The sequence below is a fragment of the Pteropus alecto genome, unplaced genomic scaffold, assembly GCF_000325575.1.
Source record: "Pteropus alecto unplaced genomic scaffold, ASM32557v1 scaffold22, whole genome shotgun sequence".
In the NCBI taxonomy this organism is placed as follows: Eukaryota; Metazoa; Chordata; class Mammalia; order Chiroptera; family Pteropodidae; genus Pteropus; species Pteropus alecto.
Window position 1 is genome coordinate 10,372,012 of NW_006434839.1, and position 9,721 is coordinate 10,381,732.

A 9,721-nucleotide genomic window follows, 5' to 3' on the forward strand; every position below is an offset into this window, starting at 1 on the left:
TCTGCCATCCTGTCTCTGTTCTTGGTCCACAGGGCTGCTGGGCTTCATCTTAGAGGTGAACTGGAGCCCAGAGCCACATCAGAACAGGGCCGTGGGGGTGGGGCAGGCCCAGCTTCCCCAGGGAGGTGATGAGGACATTGCTGTACTCCAGAAGGTGCTGGCTCGGGTGGGCCACGTGGCAGGAGGTCTCCCAGGCCTGAACTCACACCAGCATGCCCGCCTGCTGCTCGCTGGCTGGCAGTATCGAAGAGTGGGTCATCAAGGCTGTAGACACCTGGCAGTGGGAGCCTCACCGGCAGCTGGCAGAAGGCCCCCATCACAGCCTCATGATGGTGAATGGCACAACCTGGCACAGCTGGAATTAGAGCAGGGCCCAGTCTCATCAGCTGAGACACACCTGTGGGTGCCAGGTAGAGGGGGTTAGCACCCCTTACTTATGTACAGCTCAGTGCCTGCCTCCCAGCCTCAAACCCCTCCTGGCGGGACAGCACTGACGTGGGCTGTTGACTATCCCTAGAGTTCAGGATCCTGGGACGTTCACATTGCTTTCCTCTGCCTCTGTTGTAGTTGGACAGTGGTCACATAGCTGTCCCTCCAAGGTATAGACCCCCACACAAGATTGAAAGCAAATAAGATGACTAGAATGCTCTGCTCTGGTGGCGGAAATGAGCAGAGGGTGCAGGAGGCCCTTGTTTGTGGGTAGTGAGGAGCTAGAAACATTCCCGTGACTGCAGGGAGGGGCAGCCTCAGCCCACACTTAGCACGCCCTCCCCCTGGCCCTTCCTGAAAGAGCCACTTGGTCTAGGGTCAAGCTTTGTGGCATCCTCAGGAATGAGAAGGAAAGAGCTGGATGGCAGGACTGTCGGCAGGACCATTGCATGTCTTCCAAGGTGTTTCAGCAATTGCTCCAGGAGTTGTTGCAAAGCGACTGGATCATCAGAGTCCCTGGAGGCCTTGTGCCCTGGAGTCTGTGACCTTGGGGAGCACCTAAGAGTCCAGATGACCTAGGTAGATGGGAGAAGGATGCCTGGGTACCAGGGGATGGTAAAAGTTGAAAGAGGATGAACCACAATGAGGCCACGTTTCATAGTCTGTCTTGCCCGTTGGTTTACTAAAACCATGCAGGAGGCAGCTTGACCAGCAATTGAAATGGAAAAGATCTAAGGGTTTTTAGAGAAGTGCCAGAAGTCGCTCTGCATCAAGGGTGTGAGGGGTTCAAAAGGAGAATTTTCCTTTTGAGCTAGACCTAATTGGTCAATTAGAGCGGACCAATATAATGGGTTACCTTGTAACAGTGACCTCTAACTTGAGGTATGTTAGCATTAGTTTGGCCTTTCTAAGGGAAGTTTAAATACAGTGATCTTCAAATTTCGATATGTATCATATTTACCTGGAGAGCTAAAACCAAGCCAGAGGCCCAGGCTCAATAAAGTAGGATGGAGTCTGGGCCTCTGAACTGTCATTCAGCTCCAGGTGATTCTGATACAGACCAAAGTTTGAGAGTCGCTCTTGTACAGGAAATTTGTGCATCTAATTACATGATTTCTGAGACTTTTTCCAAAGCATGTGCCCTAAGAAAAAAAATTTAGATGACACAGCACCTACTTCATGGCTTGTTGTGGGCATTATGTGAGAGAATGTTTGGAAGATTATAGGTGCTCCACAAATTAGTTTTATCGTGTCCTAGTCAGCCTCCTCTTCCCCAGAAGAACAGAGGCTAGACGTTAAGTGTGTGCCAAGCTGGATCCAGAAAACACGCTCACTCTGGGTTGTAAGTTCAGCCACAGTGGGAGAGGCTCAGGTGAGACAAGCAGATGTTCCGGGTAATAAGATCACATCAGGTAGACATTTAGATGCAGTCCAGAGCCAGATTTAGGACAGATGCAGATCAGACCTCATGGTCAGCAGAATGCATCCACTTGGATTTCAGCCTGGTTTATGTGGCCCAGAAGCCCCCTCATCCTCACCCTGACACACTCACCCAGCGCCATATGGTCCAGACTGCCCCACAGGCACTAGGCCACGCTGCTGTGGCGCCCCAGGTTCTGGCTCATGAGCAGCAGCATCTGCGCAAAGGTGTAGCCACCCAGGGAGAAGATGTGCAGCACCAGTGGGCAGCTGGCCAGTGCTCCAGGCCGCAGCAATGTTAGCACCCAGGAAGCCTGCCCCTGGCTCCGGCATGGGCGCAGGAAGTGGCTTAATTTGTTCTCCTTGCCAGCTTTCCTTGTGAGCATGCCAAAGTCACAGGCCAGGTAGAGCTTCAGGCACTTGGCTTGCAGGAGCAGCAGCTGGCTGGGGTGCCCTGGGCTTGCAACACGGGTGGATGGAGCGGCAGAGTTGTGTTGGCACATCCTGGAGGGCAGATGGAGGAGTGATGGGTGGCTCTTGACACTGGCCCCACTTTTCCCTCCACATCCACAGGCCAAGAACAGGGGCTCTCAGATGGCATGACCAGGTAGCTCAGGAGGGGTCAGACTAGCCCTCTAAGGGCCTCTCAGCTGGGGTCCTAGTGAGGGTCAGGAAGTGAGCAGCCAGCCAGAAGAGGAGGGGTCAGTACCCCAGCTGTGTGCAACTTGGCTGCTCTCAGTCCCTTACTCTACCCTGTTTCCTCGCATTAAAAAATGGGGTCTGGAGAGGAAGAGGGACCTGTGGGGGAAAAAGAGGAGGGGCAGCTTTCCCCTCCACCTGTACCCTGAGTTTTTGTCCCTTCAGGATTCCTTCTGGCTTATATGGGCCAGACCCCAACGCCAACCCCAACCCCCTCTGAGTCCTCTCCTGCTGTATAAACAGACCCCCAATTCCAGCCACCTCGCTCCATCCCACCTCCAGCAGCCCTTTTGCCTTCAGCTGAGGAGAGTTTGGAGGCAGGGCAGCAGGTCAGAAGGTAGTGCCAGAATCACAGCATGCAGCCCCCCACAACCTCTCCCAGCCCCCCACAACCTCTGCCAGCCCCAGTCTCATAACCCTACTCCCCTACTGTCCTCAAGACGAGCCCCTCGCCCACAGGGTGGGGAAGTCACCTCCACCAGGCTCTTCCTTTACATTCCTTCCGTCTCAGTTCTGGAGGAAGGTTGGGCAGGGTCAAGGACCCAGGAGATTTTGGTCCCCAGCCTCCTGTTCTACCCCCTTCTTAAGCCCATTGGTGACGACAACCTCTGGGTATCTGGCTCCCAAGTCAGCTCCACCCCTAGCCCAGCTAGAGTCAGGGAGGCGTGTGGGTAACAAGGTGCAACACAGTGTTCGCCTGGAACACAGGCGAGCCATTTGCTCTCCGTGTGCCTGTTTCTTTACTCGTGGTCCTAACTGGAGGAAAAAGAGCATGTCCCCCACTGCTCTGTTCTAGGCATCCGAATGGCCTCCTGCCTTTTGACTTCACCCGTCACCTTTGTCACCTTTCGGGGCAGGCTGAGCTCAGAGAGGTCAGGCAGTAACCTCACCAGGAGGCTTGGTCTCCCATAGCAGAGCAGCTTCCTGCTTCTCCCCAGGGTTCCCTTTGAGGCAGGATGATCTGAGGTGACAAGGGGTTCATCTGACAAGCTGTCAAGGTGGGTGGAAAGGTTCTCCTCAGAGAAGAAAAGGGGAGTCAGGACCAGGGTCACCACCAGGGGCAGGAGGGAGCCAGGAGGGGGCGTCCTGTAGGAAGGAATCTTGCTGTAACCCCACGCTTTAACCTCTTCCTCCCTGTGGAAAGTGAGCTAGTGGGGAGCTAAATGTGTGTCTGCACTGCAGACTCCAAGCTTCAGGAAATCAGTTAAGGGGGAGGGACTTCCTTCAGACCCCACGCTGCCAGTAGTCCTGCTCTCTGTCCTCATCCTTCTGTGGGGAAGGATGTTGCTCCCACTCCTCCTGGTGGTCCATGGTCCTTCTGACTCCTTTCTGTGGTCTCCGGGAAAATCTAGGGACAAAAAAAGAGGAAGTATCTTTTATGGTGGAGATGTTTGGAGACGAGGGGCAGGGGCAAAGTGTGTTCCGCGCTCTGGGATGCGGGACTCCCAGGTCTGGGTGCTTTAGGAGCAGTGTGGTACTGAATCCAGCAGGTGGCGCCAGGACCCACCAACTTGCAGGACCCCAGGGAACCGGAGTGGGGCAGTTTCCTAGGCAACAGACAGACAGCCTTTCTGAAAGCCCGGTCCTTGGCAACCATTCCTTGGTTGCCCAAATCTATAGTAAAATATGGCTTCTGAAGGACGGAGGAGCATGGGGGTAAGATAATCTAATCTCTCGGAAAGGAGACAGGCTGGCTGGAAGTGGGGAGAGGAGTCTTAAAGACCTGCTTTCTGCAGTCGTGGATTACTAAGCACCAGTCACTGCGGTGGGTGTGGCTTAGCCTTAGCAACCCTGGGAGGCAGTAGCATATATTCCTTTATTATGGATGGGAAAAATGAGGATCAGAGAGACAAAGTGATTTCCCGAGTCACCAGCTGGTAAGAGATGGACCAGGTTAGGAAACTGGGCCTGCCTTGAGGTCCTCCTGTGTCCATTCTCCTCTACCTGCCACTGGGGGTGAAGTGTCCAATCCCCCAAGGGAAGCTGGCATGAGGGAGCTGGGGGTGAGACCTGTCGGGAGACCAGGAGCAGCAGCTGTGGATCAAGAGAGGCAAAGCCGAATACTCCCCTTCCAGCCCAGCTCTCCTTGCCCGCCCGGGTGGGGTGCCCCCTGCTCAGAGTGCCCCTCACCTCTGTCAGAGGACAACAGAGTTGGAGCGGAAGGGAGTTAGAGATTCTGGAGGTTATGCGAACCCTCTAGAGAAACCAAGGACAGGAGAGCTCTCCAAGAAGGACACGAAGCCGGATCCCTATTCTGGGAAGAAGCAGCGGGAAAGGATTCCACTTCAGCAGTTGTGTGAGGAGAAAGCTGGCTTCAACTGGGTCAGGAGATAAAGATTTGGAGGATTCAAATTCAGTTCAGAGATCTAATCCAATCTCTCACTCCCTGGCATCTCATCGCCCTGCTCTCTCTGCACCTTCACTGGGATGTAGAGTAGGATCTCGTGCTGAACATAACCAACACTGACCTTCTGACTCCCTGTGTTCGTCTGGGCTCCTCAGAGAAACGGATCCATTAGGAGATAGATTATCAATATATGTACGTATGTATATTATATGAATACATGAAGTAGAGACTATTATCATCCTCATTTCCGGAGGAGAAAACAGGCTCAGAGAGGCAAAGCGATTTGCCCGGGTCACCCAGCTACTCAGCCACTGAGCCAAGATCGTGACCCCATCACTCATCCTCTAGCCCCAAAGTACTGACTCCTCCCACTCTCCCAGGGGAGAGCCCCAGAGCTCAAGAGGAAAAAGGAAGAGAGGAAGGGCGTGCTTCCGGCCCAGCAGGAGAGACCTAGAGCAGGACCGACCTGGCAGGAGCCCTGGGTGACTCGGCACCTCTCCGGCCCCTGCTGGCCTCCCCCACTCCATGCGTGTGGCCTCTGTAGCCCCAGGGCTGATTGGGCTCCCTCCCCTGGCACCGGCCTTCTTTGCCACACCCCCACCCTTGCCTGGGGCCCGGCTACACAGGGATCCCTTTCTGGCCCAGTGAGGCATGTAACCCCGGGCTGACAGGCGTCCGGATGCCAGGGCAGCTGTGGCTGGCCAAGGGTGAGGTCACGGGCTGAGCACTCTGCATTGGCCTCTCTTCCGTCTCATCGCAGGCTCACTCCTTGCCCTGCTTGGCTGCAAACATTTCTCTCCCACCTCCCTCCTGCTCCACAACTTCACCCCAGCAGGCTTTGGCCTCTTCTGACAAGGCCTAGTGTATTAGTTTCCTGTTGCTGCTGTAACATATTACCAAATATTTAGAAGCTTAAAACAACACAAGTTTATGATTTTACAATTCTGGGGGTCAGAAGGCTAAAATAGCTCCTCCAGGCTGTGATCCTTCTGGAGCTTCTAGAGGAGAATCCTTTATCTCTCCTTTTCCAGCTTCTAGAAGCCATCTGAACTCTTTGGCTCATGGTCCCTTCCTCTGTCTTGAAAGCCAGCAGTGCAGCATCTTAAAAGCTGTCTTTCTGACCTTTGCTTCCATTTTCACGTCTGCTCTGACTCTGATCCTCCTGCTTCCTCTTATAAGGACTCTTGTGATTCCATTGGGTCCACCCAGATAATCCCCAATAATCTCCCCACCTCAAAACCCTTAAGTAGTCATACCTGCAAAGTCCCTTTTGCCATGTGAGGTAACGTATTCACAGGTTCCAGCGATAAGGACGAGGATTTCTTTTTGGAGGGCCATTATTTAACTTCAAACGGCTGGTTAGGATGCTCACCTCCTTCACAGCTAGATGGCGTATTCGTGGAGCTTGTCATGAGCCTTACTCAGCTCTGTGCTAAACATCATCGACATTATCTCACACCATCCCTAGGAAGTGGGCATGGATCCCCACTGTATAGATGAAGAACCAGGCCGACTCCAGAGCCTGTGGGCTTGCCATGATCCTAAGGCTGCCTCCCCAGACTGGAAATGAGCCTCTCCCTCCTGGGAACTTTACAGGATTGCCTCAGCTTTGGCTTTGGGTCCTTTGGGTTTGCCTCTCGGTCTGGCCTGGAAGCTCCTCAAGGCCTTGGCGTGAGCCACGAAGGAGTAGGTACTTGGGCAGTGTCAAGATAGAAAGAGAGAAAAGATTTTGTGGGCTGGAGTTCATGGATGGGCTCTGGAGCAGAGGTCCCCAACCCTGGGGTCACAGACTGGTACTAGTCCATGGCCTGTTAGGAACCCAGCCACACAGCGGGAGGTGAGCGGTGGGCTAGCAAGCTGAAGCTTCATCTGTATTTGCAGCCGCTCCCCAGCGCTAGCATCACCGCCTCAGCTCCACCTCAGATCGCCAGGCATTAGATTCTCATAGGAGTACCCGTCTCTGGTACCAGAAAGGTTGGGGACCGCTGCTCTAGAGAATCTATGACCCCCTGTCGTGTGTGCAAGATGATGTGTCTGTCTATTTTTACAGGCAGAGTGAGCCCAACTTCCACCAGAGTTTCAGAGGAAGTTCCACCTCCAAGGATCAAGAAACCCTGCTCTAGGGTCTGCTCCCTCCCACTTTCCCAGGTTCTCTTCTCTGAACCAGCCCGTTGCCGGAGTTCACTCAGCATGGGGCCGAGGCCAGGGGAGACTGTGAGGAGACGCTGGGACAAGGGGCTGGTCTGTGGCGCTCACTGTGTGCAGCATGGATCGAGAGGATCCACGTCACCCCCTTCTCCTCCGCATTCACTCAGTGAGTCAATACCTTTTGAGCTCTCATAATATGTCATTCTCTACCCTGCCTCCCATGGACCGCCCCCGCCGTCCCCCCAGACACCGGCTGTGAGGGTTTGGGCAGGAGCAGCCCGCCCACCTTCCTTGTTTGGCAGAGTCTGGTCCCTCAGGGAAGAGCACAGCCTTGCCCAGGGCGCCCAGAGGCAGTTGCTTCTCGTCTGAGCTTTTTAATGTCTGCTTCTGGGTTCCCTTAGCACCTCCCAAGCTCCTGCCTGTCCTGAATCTCCCGGTGGTCCCCGCCCTCCAATCTTTTCCTGTCTTTGCCCTCGCAGACATGACTTCACCTTCCTATCAGCAGTGGCCCAGCCCTGAGAGATGAGTTGAGACATTCTTTACAGCTCTGCCCAAGACAGGACTGGAAAACGGGTCTCCCGGTACTCAAGAAAGGCTGATTCAGACCTGTTATTAGGATTTCAGAATCAGGGAGTTATTTTACCTTGTAAAACAAGAAGTGCATTTTCAGCAATCGGTTCCAATAGCCTGTGGCAGTGGTATTTTCAGTGTGAGCTCTTTGCCCCTGCCCTTCTTCCTGGAAAGGTTTTACAAAGGGGTTCCTCCAGCCCCCTCCTACAGGCAACCCAGCCAGGGGCTACGCCAGTGGTAGAAGTAAGACCCATGTAGCATACAAGCTGCTTGTACCCATGGCCTGCACCCCGGATAGCAAACTTCCCACTCACTGCCTGGGAGAAAGGGCAGGGTCGGGGTGGTCAGGGAGAGAGAAAGGACCTGAAGGCATCCAGAAGGGCTTCTCTCTTCTCTCCAGCAGCCCCAGGCGTAGAGCTTACCCCCTGCCCAGCCCAGGCCCTCTGGTAGGTGAGGTTGGTGAGTATATCTAGCATCGACTTTGCCATTTAGTGATTCTTCCATTTACCTAGTGAAGGCCTCGGTTCCGGGAAACAGGGAAGAGGTTGAGATGAAGCCCAGAGATTGCTGTGAGGTTCCTCCCCAGCCCTTGGTGGCAGGAGGGAGGCCTGCACAAGTGGGTTGTGCTGGGGCTGCTGGCTTCTCTGGTGGTAGAGGGAGAGGGGTGTGCCCTCCCCCACCAACACCCTGACCAGGCCTCCCATGGATGCTGCGGTAGCAGCTCTGTGGTCATCCTCCCTCAGCCCTTTGGGCCCCTCAGCTGCTCCCCTCTGTCCTCGGATCACCTGAGGGATGAGGACAATACCAGGGAGGGTGGAGGTCACAGGCAGAAGCTTCTCAGGGCAGTGGGCCTCCACTCCCCTGCTGTGGAAGCAGCTGAGTTGCCCAGGCACTTGTGGGAAGGCTTCAGGCTGTCAAAAGCCAAAGTCCGGTTGAGGTCTGATTTGCCCGCATTCGTGTGGGAGGAGGGGCTTGGAGCAGGGCCCCCATTGAAGCCGTGGACTTACCTCCTCACCCCACCCCCATTCCTGTGCCTGGGTGGTCTGTGGGTCTGCGCAGGGTGGGAAGGGTGGAGTAGGGGACCTCTGCTCTAAGCAGGGAGTGAGCTTTTGCACAGGAATGTGAGAACCAGGACACTTTTCCCTGGGGCCTATTCTGCCCTACAAAACTTAAACAGATCAATCTTGCAGATGGCATCACAGCTCCTGCCAGCCTCAACCTCATTACCTTTACCTGCTGGCTAGAGCACACCTCGTAGGCCATTCCTGGTAGGAGATCCTCCTCCCCTAGCCATTTTCATCTCTTCCTTGTCCCCACCCCACTCCTGGTACCCCTGTCCCCCACCAATCTCTTCTGTTCACTGCCCCCAAACTTCTCCACCTCCTCCATTCCTCCCAGCAGCTTTACGTGTCACTTCTGGAACCATGGCACCATAGTAGTATAGTAGCAAACACGTCCATAGTATTTTTATGTGCCATTTCTATGTGTCAAAGCAGTTTGCATATACTAATTTATTTAATGTTCATGGTAACTCTATGAAGGAAAAACTATTATTATCCCCATTTTGCAAATGAGGAATCTGATATACTGGAAAACAATAAGGTTGAGTTAAGCCTAAGGGCTGCAAAAACAAGGAGGTAGAGACCCACAAAATAGACGTTTGGGAACAGCTGTCCTTGTCAAAAGGTTAGAGCATTGCTGCTGTTGTTTTAATTATAAAGTGTGCAGCAGACCTCCCTGACCCTTGCCCTATCCACCCCTAATCCCCAAGAGCTAAAGACACAAAGAGATGAAACGCAGGGACGCACTGGAGGAACCATCTGTCAGCCTGCCCCAGGTCCCCCACCCTAGGAGCCAGTGGCAGGAGAGAGGAGGGTGGGGACCAGTGCAGTGCAGGGCTCCTGGGTCCCCATCTCTATTCCTCAAGCCTCTTTTCCCTCACCACGGTGCTTCCCATTCACCCCCATTCTTCTTCATCTCTCTTTGAAAGAGCAGGCACTTACCTGCAGGCCCTGGCCCTCTGGATGCTGGGAAGATGTTCTGACCTCTTGGGAGGGGGCAGCCCCACAGAGCTGGGTGGAGGAGCCCCCACCCCAGAACTGTCTCTTC